The sequence below is a fragment of the Macaca fascicularis genome, chromosome 6 (assembly GCF_037993035.2).
Source record: "Macaca fascicularis isolate 582-1 chromosome 6, T2T-MFA8v1.1".
Classification (NCBI taxonomy): Eukaryota; Metazoa; Chordata; class Mammalia; order Primates; family Cercopithecidae; genus Macaca; species Macaca fascicularis.
Genome location: NC_088380.1, coordinates 104304336 through 104324523, shown reverse-complemented (window position 1 = coordinate 104324523; position 20188 = coordinate 104304336). Strand labels below are relative to the sequence as shown.

General features: G+C 36.6%; 1 long non-coding RNA gene across 1 annotated transcript in view; it reads right to left on the bottom strand.

Moving 5' to 3' along the window:
* LOC123573893 (uncharacterized) overlaps positions 1-20188 on the bottom strand; it is an 82040-nt gene that overhangs the window by 34563 nt on the left and 27289 nt on the right. Inside the window, exon 2 of the long non-coding RNA XR_006698600.2 lies at positions 6686-6823. This is a non-coding gene — a long non-coding RNA (uncharacterized lncRNA). The remainder of the gene's footprint in view (positions 1-6685; positions 6824-20188) is intronic.

The window sequence follows — 20188 nt, the reverse complement described above, 5'->3', positions numbered from 1 at the left end:
GGCCTAGTGATAATGAACTCCCATCACCTTTTGAGTTTTTATATTTATTTCATTATTGAAGGACAGCTTAGCCAGATATAATATTCTGGTTGCCAGTTTTTTCTTTCACTGTCTTAAATATATTATCCCACTCTCTCCTACCTCCAAGGTTTCTGCTGAGAAATACATTGGTAGTCTAATTGAAATACATTGGTACTTTGGGCTGGGCTTGGTGGCTCCCATCTATAGTCTCAGCACTTTGGAGGCCGAGGTGGGTGGATCAGGAGGTGAGGATTTGGAGACCAGCTTGGCCAACATCATGAAGTCCCGTCTCTACTAAAAATACAAAAAAAAAAATTAGCCAGGCATGGTGCTGGGCACCTGTAATCCCAGTTACTTTTGAGGCTGAGGCAGGAGAATCACTTGAACCTGGGAGGTAGAGGTTGCAGTGAGCCGAGATCATGCCACTGCACTGCAACCCGGGTGACAGTGTGACTCTGTCTCAAAAAAATAAAAAATAATAAATACACTGGTACTCTGGTGGTCTTTTGCATATCTTTTTTGATGCTTTCAAGATTTTCTTTGTCCCTGACTTTGTTAATTTAATTATAGTATTTCTTGGTGTAGGCCTTTTCAGAGTCAAGCTATGTTGGGACATTTTGTCCTCATAAATCTGCACATCCATTTTCCTCCTCAAATTTGAAACACTTTTAGACATTATTTCTTTAAACTATATTTTTGTGCCATTTTCTTTCTTCTCCTTTTGGGATTTCATATGCAGATATTGTTTCACTTGAGCATTTCCCATAAGTCCCAGACCTTTCCCCACTTTTTTAGTTCTTTTATTCTCTTCGCTCTCTTGACAGATAATTTCAAATGACCTGTCTTCCAGGTTGCTGATTATTTCTTCTTGATAAAGTCTGAAACTGTCCTTTGAGTTTCTTAGTCCAGGCGTTGTAGTTTTATTCTCTAGGTTTCTGTTTGAGGTTTTTTTTTTATTATTTCTATTTCTTTGTTGAACTACTCATTTTGTAGATACATTACTTTCCTAATTTCATGTAGTTATCTATTATGCTCACTTGTAGTTCACTGAACTTCTTTAAAATAATTAGTCTGAATCATTTGTCAGTCAGTTTGTAGATTTCCATTTCTTCAGATTCCATTATTGGAGCTTTATTAGTTTACTTTGGTGATGTCATATTTCCCTGACTCTTTATTATCCTTGTATCTTTGTGTTGTTATCTACACATCTGAGGAAATGGCCATTTCTTCCAGCCTTTACAGGTTTGCTTTGGCGGGGAAAGACTTTTGCCAGTTAGTCCAGCCTAAAGTTCTGAATAAGTTAGCTGGTAGTATCTGTAGGTAGGCAAAATTACTATCAGAGTATCTAGTTGGGCATAGTCACTGTGCTATGAAATCAGGAGTAAAGTCTGAAATCCATAGTTGGGTGGTCTGCTAGCTGTGCTTCAGATTTAGGCTGTGCTCTTGTGGCCAGCTGGGGTCACTACTGGGCTTCCAGTTTAGGAGGGGCTATAAGTTGTGCCCTGCATTTGTAGGGGGCTATAGCCTGGGCTCCTGAATCAAGCAGAACAACAGGCTATCCTCTGTATTTGAGTGGAATCACTGGCTGTGCTTTGTGCCTGGGCTGTGCTCTGTAATTAGGCAGGGCCTTAATTTAGGCTCCACAGGGAGGAGACTGGGCTTTGCAGCAAGGCAGGGCTTTGCTCCATGGCCAGGAAGGTTGCTTACCAGGTGTATCAGTCCATTTTCATACTGCTATAAAGAACTGCCTGAGACTGTGTAATTTATAAAGGGAAGAGGTTTAATTGACTCACAGTTCACAGTTCAGCATGGCTGGGGAGTCCTCAGGAAACTTACAATCAAGGTAGAATGTGAAGGGGAAGCAAGTCACCTTCTTCACAGGGCAGCAGGGAGGAGAAGTGGCAAGTGAAAGGGGAAGAGCCCCTTATAAAACCATCGGATCTTGTGAGAATTCACTCACTATCACGAGAACAGCATGGGAGAAACCAGCCCCATAATTCAATTACTTCCACCTGGTCTCTCCCTTGACATGTGGAGATTATTGGGATTACAATTCAAGATGAGATTTGGGTGGGGACACAGCCAAACCATATCACCAGGCTTTCTTATTAGGTGCATCTGCAGGCTATGCTCCTCGATTGAACAGGGCTTCTGGCTTGGCTTCCTGCCAATCCAGAACCACACTCTGGGCTCTGAAAATGGGCAGAATTTCTCCTTGGGTTCCTTGGTCAGGCAGGACTACAGTCTATATTCTGCAGTTGTATAGGGTTGCTGAATGGGCTACCTGCTCAAGAAAAGCCAGTAGCAATGCTCCAAGGTTGGGTTGGACCATTGACTAGGGACCCCAGCTGGGAAGTACTGAGCCACTGAATCAACTCTGAGGGTAGGCAGAGCTATTGGTTGCATTCTGGCTACATCACCTTGCCTGCAGGGATACAATGCCTCTGCCAAGATCCTTGTGCTGACTGCTGTAAACCCACCCCCTTTCTTTGTTCCTACGTGACTGCAAGTATTCTAGTTCCCCCAGTGCTCTCTGTGAAGGATAGAAGTGGCCTTTCCAGAAGGTATGTCAATATGCTTGGAAAACTGTATATTATTCTTGGGCTTTCCTTTCCCCACTGGACAAACTCTAGGCCTAAGGAAATCTCTCAGTGTGGGCTGTGCCAGACTGGGGCAGGGAAAACACAGTGAAGGGGGAAGTATTCCTCTCACTTTTCTAATGTGGCTTTATGGGGCTTTTTGCAGTTTTAATGATGCCTCACCCTCAGATTCTGGGATTTTCATAAAGGCATTATTGTCAGTGACTAGTTTCTGGTTGGTATTTCTATGAGGAGAATTAGAGGTAGGACCTTCTATCCCACCATCTTGCTGATGTCACTCTCTAATGGTTACCTCCTAAAAAGTGGTTATGCTCATGAAGCATTTGATAAAATAATAATCCAAGAGATTTTCTGGAATATGTTTATCATATGCTTCTACTTTTTAAAATTAGTCTACATGAGGCCTTAAATTACACCCAATTTTTAAATATGGGAAATTGAGAACAATTAGCATAGAAATATTGGCAAAAATACACCATGTGAGTGTAAAGTAAGACACAGTGTGCTAACCAACTCTTGCTCACAGGCAAATGGAAGTAATTATAAGCCACTTAATCAAGACCTAAATCCAACTTTAAGCTGGGGAGAACAGAGACTCAGAACCAGGGATACAGCACGAAATATTATTACTAGAGTTGTCTTATGAGCAAGGATAATGCCTTAACTATAATATTCATGAGTTTTAAAGGGCATCTGGTGGAATTAATTAATCCAGAGCTTCCATCTGACAACAATTAAAAATCACAAGCTAAGGAGATAGAAGTTGAAATTCAACTATTATAAAGAGGAACAAAAGAAAGGGGAAAAATGGCAGTTAACTGGAGAGAAGATCAATTTTAAAAGTCTCATTCTTCCTGAAGAATTTAAAATTTCAGAGCTTGAGCAGGTTTTTTAACACAGAGACCAAAAATTGACTCCAAGCAATCAAGGAAGGCAGGAACCAAAGTTGAAGATGGTTCTTTCTTTCTTTCTTTCTCTTTCTTTCTTTCTTTCTTTCTTTCTTTCTTTCTTTCTTTCTTTCTTTCTTTCTTTCTTTCTTTCTTTCTTTCTTTCTTTCTTTCTTTCTCTTTCTTTCTTTCTTTCTTTTTCTTTCTTTCTTTCTTTCTTTCGTTCTTTCTTTCTTTCTTTCTTTTTCTTTCTTTTCTCTTTCTTTCTTTCTCTCTTTCTTTCTTTTCTTTCTTTCTTCTTTCTTTTTCTCCTTCCTTCCTTCCTCCCTCCCTCCCTCCCTCCCTTCCTTCCTTCCTTCTTTCTCTCTTTCTCTATTTTTTTTTTTTTTTTTTGAGACAGAGTTTTGCTCTTGTTGCCCAGGCTGGAGTGCAATGACATGATCTTGGCTCACTGCAACCTCCATCTCCTGGGTTCAAGTGATTCTCCTACCTCGGCCTCCCAAGTAGCTGGGATTACAGGCATGCGCCACCACAACTGGCTAATTTTGTATTGCTAGCAGAGACGGAGTTTTGCCATTTTGGTCAGGCTGGTCTCAATCTCCTGACCTCAGGTGATTCACCCACCCTGGCCTCCCAAAGTGCTGGGATTACAGGTGTGAGCCATCATGCCCAGCCAATGAAGGTGTTTTCTCAAGCTACGGATCTGACTGGTTCAATAATTTGTTGTACTGTGAATAAGAACACCCCATGCATTTGGGAAATTAGAAATATAATGTCTAAGATGAATAAAATAGTTCCAATTAGTAAAATGACACCTCTATTGAGAAAATAGAGAAAGAGAGCAGGAGAATAGACAAGAGAGAGAGGTCCCATTACTGAGATTTTGCATTTCATTTAGTATTTTTAGTTTCTCAACAATCTGAAAAGTTATATACTTTGCTTGTTTTAATGACAAGGAAACAGAAGCTTAGAAAAGGTAAGTGAATTTCTCAAAGGTAGATAGCAGATCTGCCTAATGCTAGACTCTGTGCAACCTTGTGAATGTATTACATAGTAAAACCACAAAGTCTTGCTCTAGCAGAGTGAAAAGAAATCTTTATCGTTTATAGAGATTGGCATGTGGCAGAACTGTTAAGAATTTGAGAAATGAAATAAATAAATATCAAAGCTTCTGACATTTATTAATGCTGAAGGGTGAGCACCTAAAATAAATAATTGTTTGCTTAACAGAGCAGCTTCATTAGTTTGGGGTAGTATAAAATCAGATCCTGAGCTTAGAGTTGGTGAAGTGAAGAAGTGCGTAACTCTGCATAAGAAAGAAATGGGGGCCGGTTGTGGTGGCTCACGTCTGTAATCCCAGCACTTTGTGATGCCGAGATGGGTGGATCACCTGAGGTCAGGAGTTCAAGACCAGTCTGGCCAACATGGTGAAACTCCATCTGTACTAAAATTATAAACATTAGCCAGGTGTTGTGGCACACACTTGTAATCCTAGCTGCTCAGGAAGCTGAGGCAGGAGGATCCCTTGAACCCGGGGAGGTGGAGGTTGCAGTGAGCCGAGATAGCATCATTGCACTCCAGCCTGGGCAACAAGAGCAAAACTCCATCTCAAAAAATAAATAAATAAAATAAAATAATAAAAAGGGGATTTTAGCACTTGGAGGAGGGATTCCTGGAGAGAAAGATATTTAGCAACTTAAGAAAATGTAAGTAAGAGTTACGGCTTAAGAAATCTTGAGAAGTTTTGGATTGCATTTTAGGGTGGTAATGTTTAATATTCCACTGCATATTATTGCTTGTAATCCTCTTCTGTTGCAATTCTCTTCCTACCTTTAGGAAAAGTTCGTTTAAAAAAACTTTGTATCAGTAAAACTTTGTGAGAATAAAAGAGCCTGAAGAACATTCTGACTGATTTGAAAAAACACGTGAAACAATTAGCATCTTAAGGGGCAGAAGTAATAACAGGTAGGAAGCAAGTCAGACTAGACTGACCCGGTAGAGATGACACCCTAGGAAACACTAAAATATTAGATGAGACTTTCTACAGCATGAGACTGGGAGATACAAGGCAACATCTTAGAACACTAAAGCAAAGAGCAACCTCAGAAGGCTGAAGGATACAGAGATATTTGAGCTACACAAGAAAAGGTGCTGCCACCCTAAGGTAATTGTCTAAGTGTTGGAAATGAATTTTTGAAAGATAGGATCAATATTACCTAGTTCTGGGCAATAGTCCAGTTAATGAGGGGCTGATGCTGTTTCTGATGATGCCTCATTTGCCAGTCTGCAGAACTGAGATTATGAGCCTTTACGGCAGACCTCACCATCTCAAACATTTAAATTTTTCCAGTCATAAATTAATAGTATTCTAAGAATGTTTCACAATATATCATTTCAAAAATAGATGCAAAAGTGATAACATAGATGTAAATTTGTATCACTTCTTTTGTAAGAAAAAAATGAATTCTTAAAAATACTGTCTATGAATATTTCTGAGTAATGCTCATGGAAGCCCTGAGGTAAATGAATTTTGGTTTAGAAACCAAAAACTCTTCTGTAATATGCTTTTTCAAAATCTGTGACTGTTAACTACATAGGAGAAATTATATTAAAAATGAAAAGGTTATTTAACAAGCTAGTGAGTGGCTTTTTTTTTTTTTTTTTTTTTTTTTTTTAACTGATGAAGTCTGTCTTTTGGGAACACTGCAGGGCAAACAAACTTCTGATTGATTAATGACTGATGCAATAAAATTAATACACTCCTGTAAGTTACATGAAGCACAGGTCCAAGGAACAGATGGTTGAATACATCTGTGGAGCCACACTGACAAACTGCAGATAAAGACTCAATGAAACTATTAAAATAAATTTATATATGTCAAACATCTGCTCTTTTACAGCTAGTACAATAAGTAACAGAACAGCAATGGAATCAATTTTGTCCCCAAAATAATTGTTGCATTGTTTAAATTTTGACATTGGACAGATGTTTAAAGGTGGTCTCTTGATTAACATATATAAATATATAGGATTATTCCTTTTTCAAAAACTTAAATAAATTAAAAGAATCAGAACAAAAGGTGGTAGCTAATTTTTCTCATCTGTGTATTTCTCAGATACTCAGTGCTATATTTTATACAAATTACTCACAAAGCAGTAACAGTTTTGTCTTCTTACCACATTAAAAACATTTCATCTTTTGCAGAACTGACTTTACCACTCTTTATGCTGTTGACTTGCAGGCATAAGTGTCTATTGGTGGATATCAAGTTCAGTCCATATGGTCAAAGATAGGTGATAGATTGTTTTAAAATTCTAAATGAATTCAAGAGAGATTTGTTGTCAAAGGGAAGATAAAAATTTACCGTAATTGTATGTTTTCACAGTTCTGTTACTTTTCACAATCTCTTTAAAAACTCCTATTAATTTATGTGAATTTTAAAGTATACTAAAAGAATATCTCACTAAATATGTTGATGAGTACAATTGAAATACATTATGGAATTTTATCCAAATGTATTACCATTTTCTATAATAATGTGAATTTGGTTAGGAAGAAGCAATTAGAGTATATTCAGAATATTTACAACATAGTTCATTATTTGTTTTTATACATTAGGTGATTAGTTATGCCTCGTGACACCTATTATATCTATTTTATCAAATTTTGAGGGGCAGATACTAAGTTGCCTAGCTACAGCCTTCAATTAATATATTTTCTGGGATAGTTCAACCTAATTAGCATGATGCTAAGAGATTATCAAAAGCTTTTCTGTTTTGCTAATGACTAAAATTTAGCTAACTCTTTTCCACACTGCTAGTAAATTGAAAATGGCAAAATAATCTATACATTGTCCTATTAATGAGATACAATCACAAGCAACTGATTTCCAAAAGTGTCAAATTCTTTTTAATATTATTCCAACATATCTACAATTTACTAGAGTTAATTTTACAAAATAATATTTTGGAAGACAATTTTGATAGAGTTCTAAATAATTTAATAAACAAAAAATTTTAGAATATATAGGCAATTTTTTAAAAAGTGGTGTTTCTACCTTTCATACTGTTCTACAGAAAGAATGATAACTTTCTAAAACAGCCTAAGAGTATAGGCAACAATATTCAGTGTGAAAAATATGAAAGATATATTTTGATGACAAATCCACATCTCCCATTGCATTTGTTAGCCATATTTCAACACTACAAATGTCATACAAATACCATGAGACCACACTATACAACACATACATCAATAAATAAAGGAAATGTGGAGATTGATTTGATTTGTATTTTTAGTTTAATCTCCTCAAAAAATTTTCCTCTGAAATATGAGATAAAAATAAATAAATAAATCCAAAACTTTATCTTTTAACTGTTACTATAAACCTATATTTTTTAAAAATGGAGAAAAATTAGTAAGCTAATTTCTATGTAAAATAAATATTTAAATACCCTAAAAATTAAAACAGAGTAACTTTAAATTGGCATATTCTGTTATTTTTCAAGATACCATTTTTTTCTGGATTTTTAAGGAAAGAATAAATTGTGAATTACTTTAGAGTTATATCATATTATTGTACACGTTTTTAATGCAAATGAAGTATCTTTGTATAGTGTAACTAATATTAAAAGGCAATCATTTTAATTAAATTCTATATTCCTTTAAATTTCTAAACAGATATGGATTTTCTATATAATGAGAAACAAAATTTCAAAAAATATTTTCTTAGATTTTTCAATCTTATTAAAATACTTACTGTTACAAATTCACAAATAATACCTTAAAATAGCTTGCAATTTTAAAATATTCATTACCCTGTTAATGATCTGGAGCACATTGACTAGATTTAAAGATTATACATTGAAATAATGCTATTTTTCAATAGGGTAAAGGCACATTTTTGATGATTTAACCACATAAAAAAAGGAAACCAAGCAATTCAGAATTATAAATAACATTTTAGTGCTCTTTGCTCTGTATCTTTCTGTTTGTCTGATTAAACCTTTGTATAGCTAACCAACCATCTGAATAAACAAAATATGTATGACTAATGTCAATATGACAGTCATGAATAAAACAAAGCACCAGTAAATATATTCACTGAGCTATTATGAAGCTCATATAAGATAATGTACATGAAAGCACTTAGGAAACTGTGAAGCAGTACATAAACGTAAGGTGTTATTATCATTATTATATGCTTCTGACTGTACATGAGAAGAATAGCAGTCAAATCTATTGTAAAATTGCATTCTTAGAAGACAATGAACTTAATATTCTAAAGCTGATTCACAGGTGTACTTTTGTATTTGAAACACTAGACAGAATGAGCAATCCGAAAAAAAAAAAATTCTGATAAAACTCACAGACATCCCAGAAACTCTCTCTTATTGAAAAGAACATGTGTCTTTATTTTGTTACAGTATAATGGGAGTTTTACAGGTCTTTTTCAATGCTTTTATAAAGCTAAAAAAGAGTCCAAGACAGGGAACCAGAAATCTGAAATCTGGCCCCAATTTTACTCTAGTTTACTACATGATTACAAGGAGACTTAATCTCTCAGACTTCAGTTTTTACATTATAAATGTGTCTAAAATGGCTTTCTTAGAAGGTTTGATAAAATAAAACACTTGAACACCATCCACTGATCTGGTGTGTAATATGTTTTAAGTGTAAACATTTAAAATAATCTTTAAAAATTTCCCCCTCCTTACCAGCCTCTTATGAACCATATTACCCACATATTAGCATGTATTCACCAAATATTTTGGGCACATTGTCTCCCACTTGCTCACACATGGCATCCCACCCTACAACATTTCTCCAAACTATTTCTGGAAATCTTTCCAGGCATCTTGTTTGGCAGCAGTGGAAATGCATAGATCTGACCACTCATGAGTTTTCAATAACCAGACATTTTTCTGTGTTCCTCTGGTCAGGACACTCTCCCGTACCTCACAGCATATTTTTCCGTGCTCCATTTTCTTAAGCAATTGAATCAATTACTTCCCATCTAACTTTTAGTAGATGACATTTTGTCTGACTTTGCAAAGAAAGTAGAGACAGAAGGAGGGTGAGTAAAGTTAACAATATTGCATGCTACACTTTAAAATAGCTACAAGAGAGGATTTTGTTCTTACCACAAAGAAATGAGTGTTTGCAATTTTAAAAATGTTTAATACCTGGATTTGATCATTACACAATATATATATATGTATCAAAACATCTCACTTTGCTTCAAAATATTTATAATTATTATGTCTTTATTTAAAAAAAGAAAAAGGAAACTAATACTACTTTCTTTTTCTTGTACTGTCCTTTTCTCCTTCTTCTGGCTTAGAATGAAGTATTTGTTGCTGTTATGTGAGTGCAATCTTTCTACCTGCGCTTTAGAGCAGTGTTTCTCAAATTATCTTTAAAGAACCAAAATTTTAAAATTCTCAGTCAATACAAGCTGACATTTTTATTAGATTCAACTAATACAAAATGACTGTGTAAAATTAGTATAAACGTTTCTGAATGCTTATTTTCCATTTCTGTACCTCGCCTCACAAATCAGTAACAAACAGTTGATGAACCAAGACCAGTTCTGGGACCTGACTTGAGTAGCATTTATTAGTGTGCAGCACCTCCCATCTTTTTAGGGACATTGAAGTATGAATTATCCCCTCTCCTGCATCATTCTCCTCCTCTGTTGACTTCCTTGTTCACATTTAAGCATGCTCTTGTTTCTTCTCTCTTCAAGCTACCATTCTATAGCTCAGCTGTACTTTTCATCTAACAGTTTTAAAGAGTGATGTGCAGTAACCACAGGGCTGCACTCTTCTCTACCTCACTCCTAAGCTTACTGCTCTCTGGCTTCCATCTCAGTTGTGCCACTGGAACTACTCTTGCCAAACAAATAATCAGGAATTTTTTTTTTTCTCCCTGAGACATCTGGCAATGGCTGAAGCCATTTTGTCACAACCGAGGGATACTACTGGCATCTAGTGGGTAGAGGCCAAGGAAGCTGCTAAACATCCCACAATGGACAGAACAGTTCCTCAAAATCAAGAATTACTGTGTCCAAAATGTGCTGAGGTTGAGAAACTGATTTAAAAGCAAGTGCCACATTTCAATCCTAATATATCTTGACATCTTCCAGGATTTGACACTGTCAAATAATCTCTAATTCCAGATTCAGAAGCATCATCCAACTGGCTGAGTTCAAGTCATTCACCTGGGCTCTAGCTGATGAGCAACTAAGAGAAAGAATATCTGCTCCTCTTAGCTCTTGTGTTTTCTTTCCATCTAGAGATTCCCCTCTAATTTGTATTCAGATGATAGATAAACGAAATGATGAAGGTTGACTATAGTGTCCCAAACCAAATATGCATTTCCTCAAACCATCCATGTTTAACTCATTGAAATGGCCCAAAATCAGAGTTGCCATACCAAACCTGATTCTTTTTTTTTTCTCTTCTTCCTCCCTACCATCTAATTACCAAGTCATGCTCACTCCGCTTGCTATTATCTCAAATCTACTCATTCCTCTTCATCTCAATCTCCAATTTCATTGTCAATAGGAAGGCTGAAGAAACAAACTTCAAAAATGGGCAGAAACCAAGGGTCTCTGAATATGGAATGAGTGACCCAAAGAAGCAGGAGATGAGTTAGAAGTCATTCCATCACTGACAGTGGCAGCAGTGACTCCCGGCATCTTGTGTCAGTGATGCTGGGTTATCCAGTCTCAGTGAGACTCTTTGTGTTACATGAGTATTTATGGAACATCATTTTGCTCCTATACTCTCATTAAAGCAACCTGTATCCCGATTTCTTGCTCTTAACCTCCTCCCAAAACATTGTCAAAATTGCATTCGCAGTTGTCTGTCTAAAATACAAATCTAACCAATTCATCCCTCTGCATTAAAACAATTCAATGGCTTCTAATTCCCCTGTGGATAAAGACAACCTCCTTATTAAGGTTCGTCGAGCTTTGTGATCCAGCACCTGACGGCTTCTCTGTTCTCATCTTTGATTCTTTAGATTCCACATATGTGTGAGATCATACAGTATTTATCTTTCTGTGCCTGCTTATTTCACATAGCATAATGCCTTCCAGGTTCATCCACGTTAATGCAAATGATAGGAATTCCTTCTTTTCAAAGGTTTAATAGTATTCCATTTTTATTCATTCATCTGTTGACAGACACTTAGATGGGTTCCATATCTTGGCTACTGTGAATAATGCTGCAGTGAACGTGGAAGTGCACATATCTTGAGATAGTGATGTCATTTGCTTTGGATACGTACCCAGGAGTGGGATTGCTGGATCATATAGTGGTTCTTTTTCTAATTTTTTGAAGAACCTTAATACTACTTTCCATAATGGCTGTACCAATTAATAGTCTCACAAACAGTGTATAAGGTTTCCCTTTTCTCCACATCCTTGCCAACACTACTTGCTCTCTTTTTATGTTATCAAAGAATACACAGTCCTTCTCTCTTTATACTATTACATTATATTGTATGTACACATTTTATTTATCTGTATTTTCTCCCTTTATGGAGAGATAAACCCTTTGAGAGCATACATTTAATCTGTTATATTCATTGCTTTATCTAGTGTCCCTAGTTTATCACTGGGCACATGGGAGGTGCTGAATAACTAGGTTTTGTGACAATAATGCCTGGATTCTGTTTCCTTCCAGTGCTGCTCCTTCTTTCCTGCCAAGGTCTATGTTTCCTTGTGCCTTGTCATGGTCTCCTTGCTTACCATGGATTCCCCAAGAATAACACTACCTTTCCCAGGGCATGCTTTGCCCATTTTTACCCAATGCAAAGCATGAAGGTTAGGAGTCAAAAGACTTTGCTACATTCCCTCAATTCTTCACTGAATCTGAGTCACACTGGCTCTCATGGAAATGGCGAAAATGCCTCTCTTCCTAGTATAATCAAACAAGTCCCTGAATCCAGGCTTGGACTACATGCTGTTCCTTCCATTTCTGTCTGTCTTCCACTCCCACCTTTTATTTTGCCTCAAACAATATCTTCAGAAAACATTCTTCTCACATGTCTATCCAATGCCCTCCATATAAATTATCTATGCAAATGAACACCAGCTTACAGCTTACACCGAACCAGAACTATCTCTAAGAAAGAATATACAAAATTATATTCTTACTCATATTCTTTGATTGTTATAAAATATCCTCAACGGGAAGAATCAGAAATACACCCCCAGTTGAGTAAAAGTTAAAATGTAGGTATAGCAGATACAAGAAATATTATTTTTCACATGTTTTGCACACACTAAACTTCCATTTCCATTTATAAGAATCACTTAAATTGGAAGAATGGACCATCAGTTGACTATAGGGGTCAAATGTAAAATTGTAATAGATGTGTTGGCTCTTGGAAATAATCAATGAAAGAACTTTTTGATAAAAATAAATAGCAAAGTTTCTAATAGTGTATACAATAAATAAAGCATTTTTATGATACTCTAAAGTATCCCTTCCATGTCACTCACTCCAGAATGTTCACTAATTCTGTATTCTTAAAGCAGAAGTAAAAAGCCGAGATGGGAGCCAGAATTTGTGATTGTTATCTACCATGTAACTTCATTATTTAATTTATAATATGAAGAACTCTAATTTTTCTATTATAAAAAGACATTTAGGCCGGGCGCGGTGGCTCAAGCCTGTAATCCCAGCACTTTGGGAGGCCGAGACGGGCGAATCACGAGGTCAGGAGATCGAGACCATCCTGGCTAACACAGTGAAACCCCGTCTCTACTAAAAATACAAAAACTTAGCCGGGCGAGGTGGCAGGCGCCTGTAGTCCCAGCTCCTCGGGAGGCTGAGGCAGGAGAATGGCATGAACCCGGGAGGCGGAGCTTGCAGTGAGCTGAGATCCGGCCACTGCACTCCAGCCTGGGTGACAGAGCGAGACTCCGTCTCAAAAAAAAAAAAAAAAGACATTTATAGAATTTCAGTCCTAAGTTTTCAGGAAAAAGAAATGATAGCTTTCAATATTTAATTGTTGTTATTTACAAAAATATCGCTCCCACTCATGGGTACTAGGAGGGAAAGTATTTCCATAAGAGATGTAAATTATCTGTAAATATATTTATCCATAATGGCATATCAAATCATGAGAGACTAGTAAATCATTTGTCAAGGCACATACAATAGTCATATTGAGGAAAAACTCTTCGATGTTCATACTTCATGCAAATTTATTCCCACACTCTGGTGAGATCTTTTATTTGTTCTTCTGCTTGCATGTGTTGCAGGATTGCTGTTCACCATCTACTTCTTTGTCTGTGTATAATTTTCACATTGTTCTAATTGTCCTGGAATTTACTGAACTATTGAATTTATAGTTTTGACTCATCTGTACAACTTGGGAAATTTTTTGAGGCAGAAGCCAATTCTCCGTGGATATGTTCCTTCTTCATTTTGCGTACTACTCTTAGTTTCTCTTAATCTTTTTCCTGCTGAACCGTATCTTCCCTGATTACCATGCTATCTCAAAAGCAGAGGAGTATGTTTCAGATGTTTTTATGTAAATAGAGAGACTAGCATTCTTATCTATTAAAATTATTTTTGTTTATAAACCAAAATTGTTTTCCTCCCTCTCTCCCTTCCTTCCTTCCTTCCTTTCTCCCTCTCACTCTCCCTTCTTCCCTTCTTCTTTCTTGTGTGCATGTGTGTGTGTGTTGTGTGTCTTTCTTGTCTCTCTCTGTTTCTTTGTTTCAGTGTGGGAATTTGTTTTCTGATTGCATTGCCAATATGCACTTGCTCACTATATTAATTCTTTTGTATGCCTGTGATTAAATCCAACTCTACTGTTTATTTGTGATTTGCTGGTCTTTTCATTCATATGTGTGTGTGTATATATATATATACACACACACACACGCACACACACTCTCAATATATTATATATATACACTCATTCATTCATATATATATATATAATCATGTATGGTCCTTTGAACTAGGTCTCAAAAACTACAGATACATGATTATATGCATATATATAATATATATTTTGGCCGGGTGCGGTGGCTCAAGCCTGTAATCCCAGCACTTTGGGAGGCTGAGGCAGGCAGATCACGAGGCCAGGAGATCGAGACCATCCTGGCTAACACGGTGAAACCCCGTCTCTACTAAAAATACAAAAATTAGCCGGGTGCGGTGGCGGGCGCCTGTAGTCCCAGCTACACGGGAGGCTGAGGCAGGAGAATGGTGTGAACTCGGGAGGTGGAGCTTGCAATGAGTGGAGATTGCGCCACACTCCAGACTGGGCGACAGAGCCAGACTCCGTCTCAAAAAAAAAAAAGAAAATTATATATATTTTATATATCCATGATGTATGTTGTCCTTTTCATTCATATATTATATATACATATTCATATATTATATATACATAAGTATATGCATATATTATATATATTGATGAATGTATATATGTACATATATAAAATCATGTATGGTCTTTTGGACTAGACTTTAAAAACTACAGATATCAGATTGCATTCTCCCAGTTAGCAGATGTCGATATGACATCTACAGCTATAGAATAAATGTTATTTTATAAACCAGGTTATTAGTTGAGAGTTGGAACTTTCTTTCTTTGTTTTTCAATTTTCTCCCAATCTAATCTTTACAAATATGTTCTTTTATTTGTTTTGAAGTCTCAATTTCAATTTAACAATTCAGGGTACAAACTATAAGAAAGTTTTATATGGTTGAAGTGTTTTTCATGTTATATAATTAGCATCTCCATCCCTTAATTTATTCTTACAAATGATTGCTATGGTGTACCTATGTGTTTGGAAGAATTCAAGTTGCTTTGTATGATCCCCCAAGCACTTCAGTACTTTCATTTTTACCAGCATGGGTCTTCTTTTGTCATGCTTGCCTTATATTGAGAATTTGGCATGACTTCTTACTTGTTTTGACATTGGCAAACTTTTACATGTATTTATTTTAAGCTATAGTTTCCTCGTAGGCTCAAGACAAAAACCCTAAGCACCGTATTTGATTTCTCTTTCTTTCAGTCCACTCTTTACAATCCCTCAGAACTGTCTACTGAACCTTCAAAATACACTCCATGTCTTAAACTTACCTTTTACCTCCTCTAACTGCTCCCCAGTCCAATTCACTATCATATCACATTTGAATCACTACAGCAATTCAGTACAGGTCTCTCTGTTTTCCTTCTTGTTCTCCTGTGCCTATTCTCAACCCAGCAACCAGACAGATCTTGATAAACCTTCACTCCTGTGCTAAAACCTACGAAGGGCTTCTAACAACACCTATAATAAAACAGGAAGTCTTTATGAGGAGCAGAAGGCCCTATGCAATAGGACTTCTGGCTACCACCTTATCTTCAGCTTCCAGAATTTCCCTGTCATATTCTGCTCTGACTACACTAGCCATTTTGCTTATCCACAAACATGCCAAGTTCCTGCCTGCCTCAGAGCCTTTCCCATAATGTCTCTTTGGTCCGAAATGCTCCATCACCAGGTCCTCATATGGCTCCTCTTTGTATCATTCAGGCCACTATGGTCATACGTAAGTTCTATATCCTACCCCACATCATTCTTCCATCCCCTTATCTTGCCTTATTTCTCTTGTAGTTTTTATCATTTCCTGAAAATACATTGTTGGCTTATTTTTGCATTATGTATTGTCTGTTTTCTTCTTTAGAATGTAAGTTTCATTAGGGAAAGGACTTTTTCTGTCCCTCTCTGTGTCTCAAGCACCCAACAGTAACTGATATATGGTATACAAGGAATGGATATGAAATAAGTATCATGTGAAATAGGCATTCTTATTATTCTTATTTTAAAGCTATAGAATCCAAGGCTCAGAAAGGTAAAGCAACTTGTCTGGTGTTAGTTCGCTAGTAAGTGTCACAGGCCAGGTTAGAATCTGAGCACTCTGCAGTGTGGTTTGTTATTCAGAATGATAAATATATCCCCTTCCAGCCACTTAACCATTCTGCAGGCTCTGGTCATTATGTGCAGTTTATTCCCATCCGTAATATTAAAAAATAAAGAACTTAATCCTAACTCCTATGGCAGCCCATTCACTGGACACTGTGCATGATAAACACAGCCTTCTTTCTTGGTCTCAATATTGTACTGAACATTTTTCATGTCCTTGTCATCAAAGAATTACAGACTGTGTTCTAGATGTGATTAACTCATTAATCTTCACAAAACCTACTAAGCAAGGTTAGTAAAATTAATTATTCTTATTTTACACCCAAAGAATGGTGACCCACAAAAATTATTAGGTGTGCTTAAGGTTATATGGTAAGTTTAGGCCAAGAACTCACAGAGTTATTTCCACATGTTTATTAGAGAAGCTTTTAGTCTATGAGATGGCATAATATTTAAACTAAGAGCAGCAATTTTATTTACAAAAACACACTATGACTTATTAACAATCAAACATAAGATTAAGTCATACCTTCCCTTTGATTAATCCCATGAAAGAGATGTGGAGTGGGAGCTGATATTTTCTATAGCCTCTTCTAAATCTATGTTTCCCAGATTTACTCTGAGTATTTGAAATGTGGGGCTAGTTGAATGGTGTTTTCATTTTTATTCCTGAATGTAATTTCAGTAAAATCCCAAAAGGATATTGACGTGAATTGCTATTAAAGTGCAATGATATTGGTGAGGCAATGCAGTGCAGGATTTGCAATTACCCAGTCCCGGGTTGATATCCTAGCTCTGTTATGCCTTACCTTTGTCCCTAGGTTAGTATTTAAATCTCTTAATCTGTTTCTTCATCTGGTAAGAGTGAATAGTAGTAATACTGATCAGAGAATACTTTGGAGTGTTCGTGACATAGTACACTTTCAGGACCTGGCACTCAGTCAGCTTCCAGTAATAAATGGCACTTACTATTATATTTATATTATATTTTATTTATGTTATTATTAGAAGAAAGGAGCTGTGATTATGTCATATAAACAGAACAAAAATTAACATTTTACTATGTGTGAATAATGTTTTGAAAAGCAACCACACTGGGAAAATGTGTGCAGAAGTGTTCAGCTTCCTCGTGAGTGAGCCTCTTTTAATCACTTTATAAATAAGCATCTATTTGCTTCCACTTGTATGTTTTGTATAGGACATGTATCTTTTAATGCAGCCAGCAGGACTTACTACTGGTAGCAATATTCACCATTAACTTCAGGTAACCATGGTAATGTCAAGGTATTAAACCCATTTTTATTGATATTATTTTTAAAACATTAAGTGATTATTTTCATCTATTTGGAACTCCTGAGAGTTTGCACTTTGGGTATCAGAGTTGGTCTTGAGAATAGTTTGGTTGCTGAACAGAAACTAGCTTAAAGCAGATTTGGGGTAAGGGTCTAAGAACATCTAAAAAGTCTCAATTGCCGTAGGTCATGTGAGATCTCACTGGAACTGATGCATTGTTAGGCAGCTACTCTCTCTCACATCTCATGGAATCTCATGCCTGCTCATGTGTTCATGACTATGCATATGTTTGTGTTTGTGGATTCCATTTGCCTCTGTGAACCCAGCTTCCTCAGCAAAAGATTCATTTTTTTTTTTCAACTTTTATTTTAGGTTCAGTGGGTACATGTGCATGTTTGCTACCTGGGCATATTGCATAATGCTGAAGTTGTGTGATCCCACAACCCAGATACTGAGCATAGTACTCAATAGTTAGTTTACCAACCGTTGCTTCCCTCTCTCGCTCTCCCTTTTATTGGTCCTGCATTTCTATTTTTACCGTGTTTATGTCCATGAGTATCCAATGTTAAGCTCCCACTTATAAGTGAGAACAAGTGGTATTTGGTTGTCTGTTCCTGTGTTCACTTGCTAGAATCATGGCGTCCAGCTGCATCGATGTTGCTGCAAAGGACACGATTTTGTTCTTTTTTATGGCTGCATAATATTCTATGATGTTTATTCACAATAGAAAAGATATAGAATCAATCTAGGTGCCCATCAACAGTGGATTGGATAAAGCACTTATTTTTTGCTTCCCCATTACTTTTCAAGTGACTCTGTGTTGCCAGGTCATCTAATCTGGCCTGACCTCACTATGATCTCTCAGTCTCAGCACCTAACCCCATTGAACTGATTCAGTACCTGGAGGTTACTTTCAAATTTCTTGGAGACTGCCGTGGACTTCTGTGTCCTCCCAGAAATCCATATACTGAAGTCCTAATGCCCAATGTGACGGTATTAGGAGGTGGGGACTTTGGGAGTTAATTAGACTTAGATGACATCATGAGGGTGGCACCCCATACTGAGATTAGTGCCCTTATAAGGAGATTGAGGGACTAGAACTATTTCTCTCCATGTGAGGATACAGCAAGAACCAGAAGGAAGGCTTTCACCAAGGAACCAACTATACTGGCAACCTTATCTTGGGCTTTTAGCCTCCAAAACCATGAGAAATGACTGTTTGCTGTTTAAGTCACTCAGTCTATGCTATTCCATTACAGCAGCTCAAACTGAGGCAGATATATAATCTGATTGACCCAGAAATGCTCAGTTTCTCTCTGCTAGTGTAATTATCCACATCAGTAATGAGGTATCATCTCTAAAATGGTGTAGCAGGGAGGAAATGATGAGCATCTCTACTAATGATATATAAGATAACAACTTCACAAATGAAATTGACTTGGTGGTTTGGCTATTTTTCACCTATATTTTTATAGGACCATTGTTTACTTCTTTCATAAATATCTGGTTTCTCCAGTATCTGCAATTTGAAAAAAGATCATCTGATGAATTGATATCAATCCTGCAACTACACACTGGCAAATTTTATGTGTCACATTCTGCACAGTCCTATGCAGAAACAGGGATTTTAAAAATACTGCTAGTTATCTAGGTTATGCAGTAGAAACTGGATGAAATGTAAATAAGTGATTTATAAGTCAGATGTTTTTATGCAAATAGATCATTGATTTTGCTTAATCATTGAAAAAGCCTTGGATTGCTCAAATGACTGATGAAAAATAAAGTATCCCAAGATAAAATCATTTTGAATTGAGGATAGGCCCTGAGTCCAATGACTGGTGTCTTCATAAGAGAAAGGAATAGGAAGTTTGAGACACTGAGTCACACAATGGGAAATACCATATAAAGACCGAGGCAGAAATTGGAGTTCTATAGCCACAAACCAAGGAACACCATCAGATGCAAAGAAAGATTCCCTTTTAGAGTCTTTGAAGCAAGTGTGGCCCTGACGACACCTTGAATTTGGACTTCTGGCCTCCAAAACATTTACTCATGTAACACCCAAGACACCTCTCTCACAGAACTGTGAGAGAATAAATTTCTTGTTAAGTCACCAATTTTGTGATAATTTGTTGTGGCCATTAGAATTATCCCACATTGTGGTTAGAAAACAATCAGCAAGATAAATACACCTAAAGTTATATAAAGTAATGTATAATTTTAATTACACATGCATGTATATGTGTAAAAAGTTATATAAAGATATGCACATGCAATACGTGATGATTGATTTAATAAATAAAAGTAATAACAAAATGATCCCCAAATGTTTAGGCTATTGGCATTATGTATATCAGTATTTCACAAACCCAACTGTGCAGTTACTTGTGGAGCTTTTTAACAATACAAGCTCTTTGGGCTCCAGCCCAGAGCTATTAAATAA